Consider the following 6016-nt stretch of genomic DNA (forward strand, 5'->3'; position numbering starts at 1 on the left):
GAAAGTAGACATTGTATTATCTCAGACTAACAGAGTAGGGACAGAGGACTCAGAGGCAGAATATACTTGCCCAAGGTCACAAGGGTAGCAAGTGGCAGAACTGCTCTTGGACTTAGGGAACTGGGTCTCAGAGTTCCTGCTTGGCGTCCCAGACCCATTGGCACTTTGGCCCTCGTCACTCCCGCCTACTGCGTACAGCAGGAAGGGAAGCAGCAGCGTGGGCCTGACTGGCTGCTGAGGAAGGCTCCAAGGAATCTCCGTGACATTGCTGGACATGTTTGCCCCGAAGGTCTGGGTAATCACAGTTGACAAGGAGACCAAGAGCTTCCCAGTGGCAGCATGTTGTCATAAGCATTAAGGGCAGCGGAAGTAGGCAGCAGAATTAGGAAGACCAAGGAAGTTTCTGTGGATGAGAAACAGCAGCCCCAGAGAAACTGTCACCCCATCACACGAGCTGGGGAGCACTGGCAGTGTGCAAGCTCAGTGGCTAAGTTGTGGGCGTGACGGGGAGCAGGAAATTCATCACCTGTTACTTAGAAAGAAAGCTTGAGAGCAGGGTGCTTGGGAGGGGAGGTCATCCCTTGGAGCCACTCCTGGATTTGAGAGCTGGGTCAGCCACTTAGGAGATGCGTAACTTAGAAAGTCGCTTTTCCTCTCTGGGCTGCAGATTTCTCACCTATAGCCTAAGTATAATAATAGTAGCTACGCACTAGAATTATCCCCAGGATTAGAGAGAACACATGCAACATAATAAGCACTATGCTTCCTCCGTAGATAGAAATGGGAGGTAGCAATGGGTGGTATTAACACACGTGTCATTCTTGACGTAGTGTTAGTGTAAACCTAGGTTTCCTTCCGATGGCCTTGCCAATTTTGGCAAAAATCAAGAGTACCCACCTGTTTAGTTAAACTTTGTAATCAGCCTTAGAATGGAGAGTGAAGAAAGTTGGTGTGTGTGTGTGTGTGTGTGTGTGTGTGTGTATGTGTGTGTGTGTGTGTGTGTGTTTATGTGTGTGTATAGTTGGTAATTTCAAACTGGCAGAAGAATATGATAATGCTATAGAGCAGGTCTGTACCAAGTGCAGTACAGGCACAAATGATGGAATTATTCATGCTGTTAAGGCAGGGAGAAGGATTTGACATCAGTATGGGCTCTTGGCAGATGGTATGAAGTCAGCGGGTAAAGATGAGAGAGAAAAGCAGGGTGTTGGCAGAGCTCACCTTGTTCAAGGAGACAGGTCAGAAGGAGCAGAGACAGGGAACTTGGAGCACGTGGCAGGACGTGTGGCTGTAAACATGGGCCCTTTCCCAACTCCAGCCCAAACCAGGGTCTGGCTTCCCACCCCAAGGCCCTGTGGCGCCCATCCTCCACCCTTCCCGCCATGCCACATGGGCAACTCTGCACTCAAACATCCACATATTCCTGGCTGTGGGTCTGTCCCAAGGCCCTGGGAAGAGAGGAGCAAATGGGTGAATGAAGTAGGAAGGGAACCAGAAGCTGGGCAAGGACCCAGGGGAGGGAGCCTGGAAGACAGTGCTCTTTGAGCTCCCAGACCTTGGAGGACCCATGTAGCCTCTGCTGTGAGCCCTGCCAGGGTGACCTCTGGCTGTCTGCAATGTCTCCGTGGCACTAAGCCACGGAAATCGAGGGTGGAGATTGTTCTTGGCGAGGCCCGCCAGGGTCTGGTACATCTCATCATTTCCCTTGGAGGCCTCCCTGGGTGTGCTGTCTATCACAGGCAAAGATGTCCACGAGGGCCCCCATTGACTCTGACTTGTTTTCCCAAAATTGTGGCTGGATTTGCTCAGTACCATCTGTACTATCTCACTGGCCACCCCACCCGCCCATCTGTTTACAGGCTGTCAGGCGGCTGGCTGGGGTGAGGGGGACACTGTGTGACCACGGAATGTACAACGTCGGCAGCTTCCAACACGAGGACCCTGGGGTCTTTACCTTGCTTGCCCCAGGATCCCAGCTGAGAGATGGGCCCCATGCACCGCGACCTTAGCCTATGCTAACGGCAACAACAATAGTAATAACACCAGTGATTGAGGGTTTATTAGGTACCAGGTACTGTACAAACATCTCATTAATATGTACAGCAATCCTGCAAGATGATGGGGTGGCAGGGGTAGTTGTTAGTCTTTTCTTCCTGATGAGGAAGCTGAGGCTCAGAGAAGTTGTGTAAATTGCCCTAGGGGCCACAGCCAAGTGAAAGAGTCAGAAGTAAGCCCCTGGAAGCACAGGACCCTCTAAGCAGGAAAAAGCCCCCTCCTCCTGACCTTCTGGTTCAAGGCCCTTTGGATCGTGTACTGATCTGCCCTGCTGTGCCCTCAGACCCACAGCCCATCCACAGTTCCCTGCTGGTGATTCCTGATGCCCCATCTGCTTTCCAGCTTCCCTGTCTTTGTCCCCAGGGTTTTTCCCACAAGTGTCCCTGGCAGTATCTCAGAGGAACCAGCCTGGTCTACACAGGGAAGATTATCTCTTCCTGGCATTTCCTGTGTCCAGCACCGCAGAGTTGATGATAACACTTGATTCTCAGGATACCAGCTCATTGTGAAAGATGTCAAGAATACAAAAGTGCATAGAATCAAATACTCCTTTCCCTCTCACGTCTCCTCCACCCCCAACGTCCCCAGAGACAGCCACCATGCTTGCTGTGTGTCCTCAGAAGTTTTTATGTATGTGAAAAGATAGATATAATTTACACAAATGGGATCAAACCACACTCCGTTTGCCTCTCCCTCCTCCGCCCCCAGCCCCGCAACTCTTCTCTGTCTTTCGCCACTGTGTTCTGTGTCTGGGAGGTCGCCCTCACAAATGGCAGTGCCCTGGCTCCCATGGGCTCTGGCGTCAGGGGGAGCTGGCCAGTGGGACGCCCCGGTGGCAGGAAATGGCAGGGTGGGAGGGGAAGGAGGCCGAGGCATTTACTCCCTCCTTCTCCCCTCCTGCTTCTCCCCTACCCCCTGTGGTTCTCCAAGTGGCTGGACTCCCTGAGGCCACAAGGCCATGTTGGGCCCTTTTTCACAGCCCAGCTCTCTCTTGCCTCAGTAACTTTGGGCCTCCCCTTGTCCCCTGAGGCTGAGACAGGGCAGTGACTTCCTGCTGTCTCTGTCCCCTGGGTGCTTCACAACCCCTGCTGGTTCCCTTACCCTTGCCCAGCACCATACCTGTCCCCTTCATGACATCATCTTCACACCTTTGCACACTTTGCAGCGTGCCCTCTGCTTGCTAATGGAGTCCTGTGACACGCATGCCATTCTGGAACTTCTCTGCTCCTTAGCACTGTATCATGAGCATCTTTTCAGAAGTCCTAGCTGCATATCTATTCTTTTATGTATATATAAATTCATTTATTTATTTTTGGCTACGTTGGGGCTTTGTTGCTGTGCGCAGGCTTTCTCTAGCTGCGGTGAGTGGGGGCTGCTCTTCATTGCAGTGCGTGGGCTTCTCACTGCGGTGGCTTCTTTTGTTGCGGAGCATGGGCTCTAGGCGTGTGGGCTCAGTAGTTGTGGCACGCAGGCGCAGTAGTTGTGGCTCATGGGCTCAGTAGTTGTGGCTCATGGGCTCTAGAGCACAGGCTCAGTAGCTGTGGCGCACGGGCTTAGTTGCTCCGCGGCATGTGGGATCTTCCCGGATCGGGGCTCGACTCCATGTCCCCTGCACTGGCAAGTGGATTCTTAGCACTGTGCCACCAGGGAAACCCTGAATATCTACTCTTAAAACATGCATGCTGCTTCTTCCTGGGAAGATTATAATCTAGAACTTGAGACCAAAAAAGAACAGTGACCAGGTGAAGAGATGCATGTGTTGGTAAAGGCAAGTGGTGGAGAGGGCTGTGGAGGGCATGAGTGAACTCTCATGACAGAGACCTATATGGCGACCTGCTGACTGGTCTCCCGTCATCCCCACGGACCGTAGTCAATTTCCTCCATGGCCCACTGATGGACACTTAGGTCTTATCCACAACTTCAGTCCTCCAAACAATGCTGCAACATTCTGGTACCTATGCCTTTGGGCCTTTGTCCTAACAGAGCTGGAAAGGCACTTCCCAGGTGTGAGACTGCTGCAAAGAGGTGGGGGTGAATTTAAAAGTCGCTACGTTTAATAAATGATGATGAAGGAGGACCTCTTCCCAGGGAGGCCCATACAAGACGAAACCACAACTTGTTTGCTCCCTAGGGAGCTTGTCCAGGGGAGGGCCCCATGAGAGCTGAGCCCCCTCCGGCCCCCGGGACTGAAGCCCCATCATGGACTTTCTCCTTTTATTTAAAGTGGCAATAACATGACTTGCCCACCATCCCCTCCCCTGCCTTCTATGACCATCTTTCTTCCAAGGAACCTTGGCGTCGATAAAAGAATGTTACAACTAAATACGACAGATATTTCAAAAAAAAAAAAAAAGAAAAGATCCAAGAGAAAAGCCTGGAAGCAATTACACTTCAACTTTTCTGGTGCCTCAGTTTGAATAGATGGTTAAGGAGCACCTAGTCTGTGCTTGCTGGGCAAACATTAATAGATACGATGCAGCCCCTCCGCCCCCTGAGGAGCTCACAGTCTGGGGAGGGAAGGGGAGGAGTTAATGACAGTGGTTTCCAACCTGTCAAGGGACCTGTTACAGCAGCATTACCTCAGAGCTTTTCACAAACACAGATCCCAGAGGGCTACCCTTGGGGCTTTCCATTCAGCATGTCTGAGGTGAGGTCTGGGACTCTGTCTGGGACTCCTACGGAGACTCTGACATTCAGGAGGGTTGTGAGTTGCGGCTACGACACACCTACATGGGTACGCAACGTGGTGGCTTGTGTAATGTACAGATGACAGAGCTGCCTGGCCCAAGGGTCAAACCTGGTGTTTTGTGTGGTCTAGAGTTTGGGTTTGTGCATTTCAAAAAAAAAAAAAAAAATTAAATTAGTTTCCAGCCTCTAAAACTCAGGAGATCTCCCCCTTAAAATCTGGATTTCAGCTATTTGAAAAATTCTAGTAACTTGGCTACCACATTTGGCCTCTTAGATGGGGCATCCATCCTCCAGTGTCACAGTCCCCAGCCCTCCCTAGTGCCTCCCTCTTAACATCATCAGTTGCCATGTTGTCATTGGATGAATGACATATAGTAGAACTGAAGGAAAATGAAATACTTCTGTTCTCTTAGCTAAATCAAAAGTTGAAAGATATCAGACTCAGATGTCTGTGTGTGTGTGCATGTGTGTGTGTGTGTGTGTGTGTGTGTATTTATGAGCAAGAGCATATTTCTTTATGAAATTGTTCAATAGGGCACATCAAATGTGTCAAAGGAATATGAGGCCAGCTCATTTCTCTCATTGTTACTCCCAGCTTGATCCCTGTGTACTAGCACCAAGAACCTTGGATGGGGGGATGGACGGCAAGAGCATGGATTCCTCCAGCCCCTTTGGCCATTAACTTACTGTGTCACCTTGGGCACAGTATTTAATTCCTCTTGGCCGCCCTATAGAACAGTGGCTATTAACTGGGGGAAATTTTGCTCTCCCTCCCAAGGGACATTCGATGTCTTGAGGCACCTTTTGTTGTCACAGTTGGAGGGAGAAGTTGCCATTGACTTCTAGGCAAAGCTCAAGGGTGCTGCTAAACATAATCCAATGTGCAGGACCGTCCCCCACCGGACAGACTCATCCTGCCCAAAATGTGAACAGTGTTGGGCTTGAAAAACTCTGCTATAAATGAAGGGGTCCATCCCTTCTAGCTCTGGAAATCTATGCTCTATGAGAGCACACACACAGTTATGGCTTTGGTGGGCTGACAAAGCCTCAGAAACAGGTAGACTCTTGAAGAGTGAGTAGGACGGGAGGCGGGGAGAAAGTATTCCAGTCAGTGGGAGCCTTGAGCGGAGGTGCGGGAATGTGAGTCCAGAGCACGGTTATGGTCGTGGAATGGTGAGTGGCCTTGTTTGCCTGACTGTCCTGGGCCGTGTAGAGAAAACCATGCCTGGAGAGGCTGGGGTGCAGCAGTTTGGGGCAGTGTTCTCAGTGCATG

The sequence above is a fragment of the Kogia breviceps genome, chromosome 4 (assembly GCF_026419965.1).
Source record: "Kogia breviceps isolate mKogBre1 chromosome 4, mKogBre1 haplotype 1, whole genome shotgun sequence".
Lineage (NCBI taxonomy): Eukaryota > Metazoa > Chordata > Mammalia > Artiodactyla > Physeteridae > Kogia > Kogia breviceps.